Source organism: Vipera berus (assembly GCF_964194415.1).
Source record: "Vipera berus genome assembly, chromosome: 4".
Taxonomy (NCBI): Eukaryota; Metazoa; Chordata; class Lepidosauria; order Squamata; family Viperidae; genus Vipera; species Vipera berus.
This window is the reverse complement of record NC_138206.1, coordinates 47,318,741-47,331,947: the sequence shown is the minus strand read 5'-3', so window position 1 is coordinate 47,331,947 and position 13,207 is coordinate 47,318,741. Positions and strand designations below refer to the sequence as shown.

Genomic DNA, 13,207 nt, shown 5'->3' with positions numbered 1-13,207 from the left:
ACGATTAGGACCAGAAATTCCATTGCTAAGCAAGGTGGCCATTAAGTCATGCCTGATTTTATTATGGTTTTTTTGCCATAGTTATTAAACAAATCACTGCAGTTAAGTGAATCATGCAGTCATTAAGCAAATGCAACTTGCCCCTTTGACTTTGCTTGTTGGAAGCCAGCTGAGAAAGTCACATATCGCAATCACATGACTCTGGGATGCTGCAGCCATTGGAAATATGTGCTGCTTGTCAAACACCCAGATTCCGATCACATGACAGGATGCTGCAGTGGTCATATGTGCAAGGAACGGTGTAAGTCACTTTTTTCAGTGCCATTGTAACTGAATGGTTGCTAAACAAATGGTCAAGTCAAGGACTACCAATATAGTGCGGTCTTATTCAGTATATTCTTCTAGATACGAATGTTGAATGTCTTTTCCCCCTTCCACGTAAGATACAAGAAGGGGAGCTATAGAGCATTTTTTTCAGTTTGTTCCTCTCCCTTTGAACAAGTTGCAACTATAAATTCAGGAAACATATTCCTGAAAGACAGTGAGAAAAATGTTGTAAAGAGAATTTGAACTGTGATCTTGCTAAGGGTAGACTCCCAACCAGTAATATTTGTTCTGATTTAAAGGAATGTTTTCATTTAGATTTCAGTTCTAATAAATCTGTATTTACAGTATATAAGATGTGGGAGGCAAATTGGAATCTACAGTATATTATATAAATACTGTAATAAAAGCTAGTTGGATTTTCTGGTTGTTCAAAATGTGTGTGTGTGTGTGTGTGTGTGTGTGTGTGTGTGTGTGTGTATACAAACACACATTGTAGGTCATCCAGAACTAGTTGGGAGTAGGTGCTGTTTTACAATATAGTTGTATTACAATATAATAGAATTCTGCTCCAGTTCCATCATCTTTTTTGAGCCATTGCTTCTCTTCTTTCTGTTCTTGGGCACATAGATGAAATTTTGTAATAGATCAGACCTGCAACTTATCTCTTCCTAGACTCAAAGGGATAGGACAATGTAATTGGGAAAAGGCAGTTCCGCAAATATTCCCTTACTTGTTTAATGTATTTATGAATATATGTATAAGGAATATTTGTAATGAAATCTATTGGTTGGGGTTTGAACCTACATTTACTTTTGTATGTAAATGATGGCTTTTTATTGCTCCAGACCCTGAGTAATTTATTTATTTTATTTTTATTTTAATTCCATTTATATCCCGCCCTTCTCCGAAGACTCAGGGCGGCTTACAAGCTTAGCAGTAGCCTTCATTCTATGTATATGCCTGCTTATTAGGGCTTTCACACACACCCCAAGCGGCATTATTACAAAGTCAGCTTAATTGCCCCCAACAATCTGGGTCCTCATTTTACCTACCTCGGAAGGATGGAAGGCTGAGTCAACCTTGAGCCTGGTGGGATGCGAACCTGCACTAATTGCAGGCAGCTGGTGCTGGCTGAATTGAAGATACAAAAAGGAGTATAGATCTGAAAATGTTCGTGTCAATGACAAATATACAGTGTGTATGTTAATGAAATGGCAAACAATTACAAATTACGAATAAATGCATAAAACAAAATAAAATCTACTCCAGGAAGCTCAGTTTAATTTATCAACTCTTGTTGAAATAAGTTTATTTCACAAAGTACATATGAGCTTGTTTCACAATCTTGTTTTGTTTTTTTTGCTAATTTTGGAGTTCTGAAGACAAAATGCAGTGTATAATTCTAAACGGTTTGTAAAGTCTGTACAATATATTCACATTCTCCATTTGAGACATATTTTTAAGAACAATGAAGTAGCAGTCACAAACTCATTCTAGACAATTATCAGAAGGAAGCTTCTGCAGGTAGAGTTGAAGGGATAAATAAACAGCAGTGATATACTGTATCAGTGTTATGGAAATCTATTAAAATTCTTTCATAATTTACAAATGTATAACAATGGCAGAGTTGGTAGGAGGAAGAATATATGTGATATGAAAATTGTTTGAATACCGTATATACTTGAGTATAAGCCGAATTTTTCAGCCCACTTTTTGGGCTGAAAAACTCCACTTCGGCTTATACTCCAGTCAATAAAAAAAAAGAACTGTCCCTTCGTTCGGAACAGGCTGCTGAGAGAAGGGAGCGGCAGAGCCTTGCAGAGCTGGCGGCAGTCCAGCGTTGTTTCTCCCCCTCGTGCGTGCGTGTGTGTGTCAGACCCACGGGAATGGCTGGTAGGGAAGCGGCATTCCGGCATTCCCCCCCTTCCTGTGTGTCGAGCCCACGGGGCTTGACACACAGAGAAACGCAACTAGCCATTCCTGCGGGTCTCTCTCTCACACACACACACACACACACACACGCCGCCGGGCTCGGCTCCTCGGCAGGAGGGGCAGCCCCCACCGCGCCCCCCTCCCGGCCTGCAGCGCCGCACCGCCGCCGCTTCCTCCGGGCAAGTCGGGGGGGCTTGCGGGGCGAAGGCACCGGCCAGGGGGCAGGCAGGGCGGGAGGGCGCGAACTCACCGCCGCCGGCGCTTTCCCCCCCATCTCTCGCTCGCCCGCTGCGCCCCCAACTCACCGCCGCCGGCGCTTTCCCCCCCATCTCTCGCTTGCCCGCTGCCTCGCCCGCTGCGCCCCCAACTCACCGCCGCCGGCGCTTTCCCCCCATCTCTCGCTTGCCCGCTGCGCCCCCAACTCACTGCCGCCAGCGCTTTCCCCCCCATCTCTCGCTCGCCCGCTGCGCCCCCAACTCACCGCCGCCGGCGCTTTCCCCCCCATCTCTCGCTCGCCCGCTGCGCCCCCAACTCACCGCTGCCGGCGCTTTCCCCCCCATCTCTCGCTCGCCCGCTGCCTCGCCCGCTGCGCCCCCAACTCACCGCCGCCGGCGCTTTCCCCCCCACCACCACTCCGTCCGGTCAAGCTTAGGAAAAACACCCGGCACTACGATTGCGCTGCCGGGCGGGCGACCGGGCAAGCCGGGCGCAATACCTAGCTAGCCCTCAGGGTTTCCGAAAGAAAGGCGGCTGCTTACCGTAAGTAAAGGCCGGGAAGGAAAGCGAAATGTAAGGCGCTAGAGCGCATGAAGGAGGCAGGCGCGCGCCCAGTCCCGACGGGAGCCCAAGACACGTGAGGTCAGCAGTCAGCACGAAGCCATCCCGGGGCCAAGGGGGAGGGGACCAGCAGCCGCCCAGGGCTGCGCGGCGGGCGAGTGGGAAGCCAGCGCGCCTCACGCTCCGAGAAAGCCTCAGCTCAGACGCCGCCGCTTCGCTGCCCAGAGCCCCAGCCTCCAGGTTGGGCCGTCTTCCCGGGCTCTCCCACGCCTTCGGGGGGCGATTCCCGGGACCCGCCGGAGTCCGGCCCGCCAGACTCGGCGCTCGTCCTTCGCCGGTGGGGAGCCGCTGCCATGTTCAGCCGGAGCTCTCGGAAGCGCTTCTCCAGCAGATCGGTAAGGGGACTTTAACCCCCCCCCCCACACACACACAGACTCCCCCCGGCGCTCGTTGAGGGGAGGTGCGGCGGGAGGGCCGGGTGGAATCGAGCGGCGGGGTTGCGAGGTGGCGGGGAATCAATCCCCCTTTCCCGGAGCCGCGCGTCCCGTTTGGCAGCTCGGCTCCCTTTTTCAGACCCCAGCGTTGCGTCTGGGCACCTTCGGGACAGGAAGCTGCCCTGCCCTGCCCTGCCCTTCCCCCTCCTCCCGCCCCGCCAATGCCTAAAGTCATTCGCTCGCTCGCCCGCTGCCTCGCCCGGGACCAGCGGTGGCGCAGCAGCCCAGCCAGCCAGCGGGCGGACGGGCGGAGAGAAGCCCGGCCCAGAGGGGAGGGGAGGGAGCGGAGTCGCCGGGGGCGCAGCCCGGGGCCCACGTGGAAACAAGGCTTTACTGACACACACACACACACACACACACACACACATGGAGGGAAACAAGCTTGACTGAGGAGGGAAACAAGCCCCTCCCCCCCCACACACACACACGCACGAGGAGGGAAACAAGCTTGACTGAGGAGGGAAACAAGCCCCTCCCCCCCACACACACACGCACGAGGAGGGAAACAAGCTTGACTGAGGAGGGAAACAAGCCCCTCCCCCCACATACACACACACGCACGAGGAGGGAAACAAGCTTGACTGAGGAGGGAAACAACGCTTGACTGCCACCCCCACACACACACACCCACGAGGAGGGAAACAACGCTTGACTGCCGCCTCCCTAGCAGACCTCCCCATTCCTGTTAGAAATGGAGCCCAGTACTTCTAGTACTCCTGCAGCAAAACAAAGACGCAGGTCATACGAAGCTGCTTTCAAACTAAAGGTTGTGTCAAGAGCAGAAAAAAGCAATAACAGTATTGCAAGTAGGGAATTTGGTGTTGATGAAAAACAAGTGAGGGAGTGGCGGAAAATGAAAGCTGAGTTGGAAAAGATTCCAAAGGCAAAAAAAGCTCAACGTGGTTTAACAACTCCATATGTGGCTCTAGAGACTGAATTGCATGAATGGGTTATGGAGTGTCGTCAAAATGGTTACTGCGTAACACGCATGGGAATTCGCTTACGTGCCCTTCAAATGGCTAAAGATGACAAATTAAAAGTACCAGGCATTGAAAATTTTGTTGCGTCAGCAGGATGGTGTACTGGCTTCATGAATAGGTATGGCCTATGTTTGCGGCAAAGAACAAAGATTTCACAGAAGTTGCCAAAAGACCTTGATGAAAAAGTGATGTCATTCCATTCATTCATCATAAAACAAAGAAAGATCCATAACTATGACCTGGGAGATATTGGGAATATGGATGAAACACCTATGACCTTTGATCTTCCAAGCAACAGAACCGTGGCAAGTTTGGGAGACAAAACTGTTTTACTCAGAACCACAGGTAATGAGAAAAACCATTTTACAGTTGTTCTGTCATGTTTGGCTAATGGAACTAAGCTGCGGCCTGTCATTATTTTTAAAAGAAAGACCTTGCCTAAAAAGGTCAAATTCCCACCACGAATTACAGTGCGCCCACATGTTAAAGGCTGGATGGATGAAGATGGAACAAAAAAGTGGCTGGAAGAAGTTTGGAATGGACGACCAGGAGCAGCCTTAAAGAAAAAACCATCATTGCTAGTTTGGGATATGTTCAGAGCCCACACATCTGATGACATAAAAACATTGGCAAAGTCTTCTCAAGTTACTTTAGCCGTTATTCCAGGTGGGCTTACATCTGTATTACAGCCCTTAGATGTGTGTTTAAATAAACCTTTCAAAGACCGTGTGCGAAAGATGTGGTGCGAATGGATGTCATCTGGTCAAGCCCGACTAACAAAAGGTGGAAATATGATGAAGCCTGACATAGAACTGATAGCAAAGTGGGTTCGTGATGCATGGGAAGAGATTCCAGAGGACATGGTGAAGCACGCCTTCAGGAAATGTGGCATAAGTAATGCTATGGATGGCAGTGAAGACACTGCTTTGCATGAGGAGGACAACTGTGATAGTGATGACAGCGAACTCTGTGACAATGTATATGATGATAACCTCACACCAGCTACAGCTGAAGCTCTGTTTGCAGATACAGATGAGGAGGAGGAATCCAGTTTTGAAGGATTTTGATGCTTGTGTTTTAGCTTGGTTGCTTATTGAGTTAAGGTTTTTGTACATTTAAAGTTATTGTTAATACTTTAATATTATATATTGTTTTTGTTGAATATACTGATAATATATTGTTTTTGTTGAATATACTGATAATATATTGTTTTTGTTGAATATACTGATAATATATTGTTTTTGTTGACCCTCTTTTCCACATGCCTCAATTAAAGCAATTTTATTGTTATCTACCTGTATTTTTATTTTTGAAATTTACCGTGAGCTGCTGCATTTCCCAGCCTCGGCTTATACTCGAGTCACCAACTTTTTCCAGTTTTTTGGGGTAAAATTAGGGGTCTCGGCTTATAATCGAGTCGGCTTATACTCAAGTATATACGGTACTTAAGTAGCTGTGCAACTTGCAACCAGAATGACCAATCATCTAGCTATCCTGTCCATAAATGTAATTAAGCAAGACTTTTTCTCTCAGTAAAAATTAAAACCTCTTCCTAAGAAATTATTTTTGTTGGAAAACAAAATTGTAATAGTATAGAAGAAAAATATTTTTTGCTTATACTATTTCTCCTAATACAATTTATATATCACATTAACTAGTAAGTTAACGAATAACAAGAATTTTTTTCTAATATAAAACCTGTAATATAAGATGATTTTCTTAATGTGGCATAGCACTTGAAGTATGGAAATAGGACTCCAGGTTCCAATTTATCCTTAGCGAGCGAAACTGGGTGATTTTGGCGGTTATGCTGTCTCTGTACAATATACCACCAAAAACTGTTGTAAGGTTAAGATAACAGAAAATCCCTATATAATTCAACTTGAACTCCTGGTCAAATGGCAGTTATGACTCAAAGAATGCTAGAGCTACTTCATAATTTTCCTTGCTTATTTTCTACTTGTAATTTATAACTAATTTCAAAGATTGAATAAGGAGAATTATACACAGTATTGTAAGCATAGTGACTATATTTATAAAATGAACAAAAATCCCTTTCCACCCCTTATGAGTGGTATGTGTCTGTCTCTCTATACGTATATTAATTAGTGTGTGTGAGCATGCATGCACATGTGCTTAGCATAAATCAGACATGTCAAACACAAGGCCCGGGGGCCGGATCCGGCCCGCGAAGTGGTTTCATGTGGCCCGCGAAGCCATCCTGGAAACAGTGAGGGAACGGACCCCACTGCCTTGGCCCTGGCCCAGAGACCCTCCTTCTGCCAGAGACCCTCAGATCTGTCACACTCCTGCCCAGGCCCCCATAGGCACCCTTGATGCGAACGATGTAGAGCTGGCCACGCCCACCCAGTAGGCCATACGCACTCTAGCCACGCCCACCCAGTAGGCCACGCCCAGCCAGGTCACACCCACCCGGCCCCTTGAGGGCAACCGCAATGCTGATGTGGCCCTCAATGAAATTGAGTTTGACACCCCTGGCATAAATTAAATCTCTTTTTAATAATACCTAAATTTAGGTGCCTGGAAAAGATTCCTTGGAATACCATGCGTAACCATGAAAACAATGTAATTGACTATCAAACAAATCAACCCAGAATTCTCACTTGAAGCACAAATGTTCAGGCTCAAATTATTTTACTTTGGACACATTATATAAATACCTATTTTTCGATTGCCCTTGAAAAGGTGCACTAGATGGCATATAATCTGTGAATACATACACACTCATATTTTTAACTCAATGAGTTTGTGGTTGAGTCAGCCTAGTCTCATCTAATCCCTTAACTATTTGATACTTTAACTGTTACCCTACACTGAACTTTAAATTGTATGAAAAGAAAAAGAAATCCTTAGTACATAACCTTTCAGAATGTATCTTCTAACTTTTGAAAGTCTCTTTTTTGCTTCCTGTTCATTAATTACTTATGTGTTTATACAATATTTTTTAAGCTTTCATTGAAAGTGAAAGTGCTTGTTTTATTCTAGCAGATGAATTTGCAGATTTTGAATAAAATGCATTAGTATGCTGATGATATTCAGCCTGCAGGCTCAGAGTTAGAGCTTTTGTATGATTTCAGACAGGAGAACTGAGCATGAGAAAATGAACTGAAAGTGAATTCAAGACACTTGACTGATTCCAGAAGCTGTATATCAGTATTTGGGATATATAATTGGGATATAATTCTGGATTGGTTTCAGTTTGGGAGTCTTCATGGATCCAGGAGCAATACTGGGTATATAAGTTCTTTAGCACCCAGTACTTTTATAAACTTGGTTATTAAAGCAAGACCTGGTATTTGTAAGCTATCCAAAGTCATGAAAGGAATGGCCAACATATAAAAGATTTTAAATAAAGAGTAAATATTTTTAAAATGTTAATATTCAGGCATTTTATCCCAAACACAGCAAAAAAAGGAATGCAAACCTATGAAATTAGCCTTTTTGAAGGGGTTTTTTTTTGCACTTGTGTCAAGCAGCAAGGTGCTTCCAGGTTGAAAGGATTAGCCAGGGACATCACCATTGTTAACGACACGTACTCCTAGGCAAATTTGGGATGACAACTCCAGATTTTATTAGTTCAATCTGTTGAGTTTTATTGGATGATTAGTAAAACATGTTTGAAGTAATTATAAAGGGATGTTTCTCAAAATAATGCACTGTAAAATGCTATCAGTTTTATTAATATTAAAGCAAACATTTTAACATCATCTAACGTTATATGAGGCATCTATCTGATTAATGGTACCACCCTTCCTTATCCATTTCCCCATGTTAAAGAAAGCTGACTTTTTATGGGAATGCTTTAATTTCTGTTGCTAAGGTAGAAATTGGACTGATAATAACTCTTTATCTACTTTGATTTTAAGTAGATGATGAAATAGGGTACCTATTTGAGATGATCCAACTAATATATCAAATCACTCTTGCTGTTTTCATCTTATCATTGTAACTGAATCCCCCCCCCCATTTCTGAAAAGAGCCATCATAGTATTATAGGCAGGGCTTTTTTTCTCATAGAACGCTCAGAACGGAGTTCCGGCACCTTTTTTGGATGGAACCTTGTAGGGTAGACAAGGCGGGTTGTATGACATGTGTGGGTTCCGGCACCTTTTTCTTTTACAAAAAAAGCACTGATTATAGGGATGAAAATTAAAAAGCTGACTTTGAATAAACAAAATAGGGGAGCATATGTTCTTCATAAAGTAAAAGTATGCTTCAAAATGCTTTTAAACCATTACTTTAACAATTATTAGAGACATTAAAATTTTATAAAACTTACATTTATGGTTGATGAATCATTGGTAAGCTTCTTAATTTGGAATGGAATCAGCATATATTGAAATTGAAGATATTATATTAATTAGTTAATTGGATTGGCTAATTGATTAAAATTGGAAGCTTTCCTTGAATTATGAGTCCCAGCCAGTGAAGCAATTTTCCAATATCATACGTAAGGTAATTCAGTCTTTTCCTTCAGTTTTATTCCTTGCAGAACTCCTCTATTTCACTTTTCTCACTTTATATAGGCATCTTAATTCACGCAAATCAGGTATTTTTTCTTTAAAAACTTAAGGCTTATGTGTGTCTCAGTAATGATTTCCTATTTGTTGATGTTGGGTATTGATAGCTACATTGACTGTTTCAGAATGACAAGCTATTATTTCCCAAGGCTCTTGAGGCAGTGTTCCATTTCCTGATGGGAAAGGCAGATTCATTCTGCTCCCTGTCATAAGAGGAGCAGCAGCTGGGAATACCCAAAATGGTTTTCCTTTAGTATACACAACTTCTACAGATCTAGGCTAGACACAAAGCATGAAGTACAGGATTACCAGTAGATCTCTTTTTTTTAATTGAAAAGTTTTACAATACATTTTAAGTATACTCCATCCCTCCCCCTCCCCCCCACATCCCCGCTCCCCCCCCCCCGACTTCCCAGAGCTGAAAGCAGGGTATTGCCTCTAACAAGCTTAAACTAAAATATGCTAACCCAACTAAGAATACACTTTAAATCCTATCGCACATTAACTCCCCTTATACATAGATAAATAATAGTACATCTTATAATTCTAATATTCATTCATATGCTAAATGAAATTTTTAGTCCCATATTTATTCTGAATATATTCAATCCATCTTCTCCATTCCGAAATATATCTCTGTTGCGATTGTTCTTTCAGGTATGCTGAAATTTTTGCCATTTCTGCCAAGTTTGAAACTTTTAAAGTCCACTCTTCTATAGTAGGCAGTTCCTCCTTCTTCCAATATTGTGAAACCAAAAGTCTTGCTGCTGTTATTAAATTCAACATCAATGTAGTTTCTATAACCGTACAATCAGTAATAATACCCAATAAAAAAACCTTATCTTTTTCTTAAATATCTTCTGCATATTCCACCAAATTTTAATCCAAAAAACTTTAACTTTTTTACAAGTCCACCACATATGATAATAGGTTGCCTCCTCACAACCATACCTCCAGCATTTAGGCTGATAATTTGGATACATACATGCTAATTTTTTAGGATCTAAATGCCACCTATAAAACATTTTATAAAAATTCTCCCTTAAATTTTGAGCCTGAGTAAATTTTACATTTCTGACCCAAATTTTTTCCGACCAGTAGATCTCTTTCCATCTCTCTCCTGTTTGTAGATATAAGCAGATACATGGAAAAGTTGTCTTAATTAATTACTTTTGTACCTTTCCCAGGTTTCACAACTTAAAACCCAAGAAAGCGCGCCTGACCTATGGAACCGTTTACCGGTTCAGCTCCGGATGGCTCCCGACCTTCGCTCCTTCCGACGCGAACTAAAAACCTATCTCTTTGAGCAATCCGGTCTGGTCTGACGGGTTTTGTTTTAATTATTGTTTTAATGTAACTTATCTTCTGCATTTGGGCATTAGGGTTTAATTTGTTTTCAATTTCTGTATTTGTGCATTTTGATATTTATGTCACTGTTCACCGCCCTGAGTCCTTGGGGAGAAGGGCGGTATACAAATCAAATCAAATCAAATAAATAAATAAATAAATAAATAAATAAAGCTAATATAAGCTATAGATTTTTATAACATTTGGTAAGTAGTATTTAACTGCAACTACAATCAGATTAACTTCCTGCTGCATTGCAAGAAAATTCCCACCAAAAAGTCTTTTTTATTGTTTTTTTAAACTATAACTGTTAGTTTCAGCATAAGGCCAAGACGTGATTCTTTTTCCTTCTATATTTTATGCTTTCATTTACTAGACTTCCTAACTGGTTCTCATCCTTCTCATCAGTTGATATTAGAGCTAGATGTGGCATCCATTTTTTGTTAAAGGTAAAGGTTCCCCCGCTCATGCGTGCTAGTCGTTTCCAACTCTAGGGGCCGGTGCTCATCTCTGTTTCAAAGCCGAAGAGCCAGCGCTTGTCCAAGGACGTCTCTGTGGTCATGTGGCCAGCATGACTAGATGCCAAAGGTGCACGGAACGCTGTTACCTTCCCACCGTAGTGGTCCCTATTTTTCTACTTGCATTTTTACATGCTTTCAAACTGCTAGGTTGGCAGAAGCTGGGACGAGTAACGGGCACTCAGTCTGTTACGCGGCACTCGGGATTCGACCCGCCAAACTGCCGGCCTTCTGATCGACAAGCTCAGCGTCCTAACACACTTTTTTTTTGTTACAACTTGCCAAAAGAAAGGAGAGGTAAATCTCTCTGTTGGTTTCTGCCATTTTAAAAGAGTTTAATAGCTTTCCTTAAGTTTGAAAGTCGGGGATCCCTTTTAACCAAAAGCAAAGGGTTGTGTTTTTTTGCCCAGCATTGTCCAGACTAAGCTAAATCTTGAAGAAGATCAAAGAGTTTCTTTTACACATTTTTATAGCAACTTGCCAGACTCATCCTTGTAATGTTTACACTCCCATCTCATCTTCCCGAGTTCTAGAATATCTGGGTGTGGCTGTTCCTCAGGTGAAAGAATTTCACAGGTAGCTATGCTGCCACTATACATTCCCTTTTCCCAGGAATAAGTTTTGAAATTAACGGTTCCAATTCAATTTTTTTAACCAGTCACTAAGGCCACTTAGGCAATTTTAGAATGTGTGAAGTAGGATTGCAAACTGAACATGAATAATTAATCAAACCTACTTTTATTGAACCTTTTCATCTGACAGAATTAAGCCCATGTACAGGTAGTCCTTGACCTATGACCACAATTGAGCCCAAAATTTCTGTTGTTAAGTGAGACAGTTGTTAAGTGAGTTTTGCCCCATTTTACGACATTTCTTGCAGTTAAGTGAATCACTGCAATTGATAAGTTAGTACCACGGTTGTTAAGTGAATCTGGCTTCGCCATTGATTTTGCTTGTCAGAAGGTCACAAAGATCACATGAACTTAGGACATGGCAACAGTCATAAGTATGAGCCAGTTGCCAAGCATCTGAATTTTGGTCACATGATCATGGGGATGCTACAGAGGTTGTAAGTGTGCAAAATAAGTCACTGTTTTCAGTGCCATATATATATATATATATATATATATATATATATATATATATATATATATATATATCTTTGGTCATTCGGGTTTTTCCCCGCATAGAATTGAAGGTGTAGGAGCAACGTTTCGACGAAATCCCATCCGTCATCCTCAGGCTGGTGGCTTCAGCTTCCTTCTTCTGGGAGAAGCATGTGGTAGTGACTGTTTGTTCCTTTTTTTAAACTGCCATATATATATAAAATAAAGGGAACAGAAAATAAGATCCTATTAAATACAGTACATTGTGTTGTTTAAGTGTTCCCTTTATTTTTTTTGAGCAGTATGTGTGTGTGTGTGTGTGTGTGTGTATGTATGTATATATATGGCATGGGTCCAGGTTACTTACGGGAGCATCTGCTGCCGGCATCAACTTCCCTTCGTCCAATGCGCTCCCACAGAGAGGGCCTCCTTAGGGTGCCGTCGGTCAAAGAGTGTCGACTGGCGGCCCCCAGGGGGAGGGCGTTCTCTGTGGGTGCGCCAGACCTTTGAAACCATTTACCGGTGGAGCTCCGGACGGCTCCCGAACTTCGCTCCTTCCGACGTGACCTAAAAACATATTTATTTGAACAAGCCAGCCTAGTCTGATGGGTTTAGGGGTATTTTAATGTTTTGTATTAATCTATTGAATTGGGCTATTGTATTTAATATTTCTTTTAATTTTTATATATTGTATTTTATTGTATTGCCCTGTACACCGCCCTGAGTCCTTCGGGAGAAGGGCGGTATAAAAATTAAATAATAATAATAATAATAATAATTATTATTATTATTATTATTATTATTATTATTATTATTATTATTATTATTATTATTATTATTATTATTATTATTATTATTATTATTATTCATAGCGAGCTAGAGTATTCTGTCTATACCAGACATGTCAAACTCATGATGTCATGTGACATTGCGCAACATATCGGGACAGTTTTGCCATTGCCGGCAATGGGGTGGGTGCAGCTTCCGGATGATGCATCTGGCCCGCGGGCTGGCAGTTTGACACCCTGGTCTATACTCTTCTCTCTCTTTTTCTCCCTTTCTCCCTTGTCTGGCAAAAGCTGCTTTATTGATAGCCTCTTCTCTATGTTGAAGCAGAAACTGTGAATGTAGAATAGCGGTCCCCAATCTTTCCGGCTCTGTGAACTGGCAGTGGCAGCAGGAGGG

The 13,207-nt window shown here is 42.4% G+C and overlaps 1 protein-coding gene across 4 annotated transcripts in view; it reads left to right on the top strand.

Moving 5' to 3' along the window:
- Positions 1-13,207, top strand: part of NRIP1 (nuclear receptor interacting protein 1) — an 83,548-nt gene that overhangs the window by 17,164 nt on the left and 53,177 nt on the right. Inside the window, exon 2 of one of the 4 annotated variants that reach the window (XR_014026245.1) lies at positions 10,239-10,486. The exons of 2 other annotated variants lie outside the window; for them this stretch is intronic. The gene's annotated coding sequence lies outside the window, so the exon portion shown is untranslated. Of the gene's footprint in view, positions 1-3,367; positions 3,432-10,238; positions 10,487-13,207 lie in introns of those variants that run through there. One more of the 4 variants, XM_081326315.1, reaches the window with a different exon arrangement.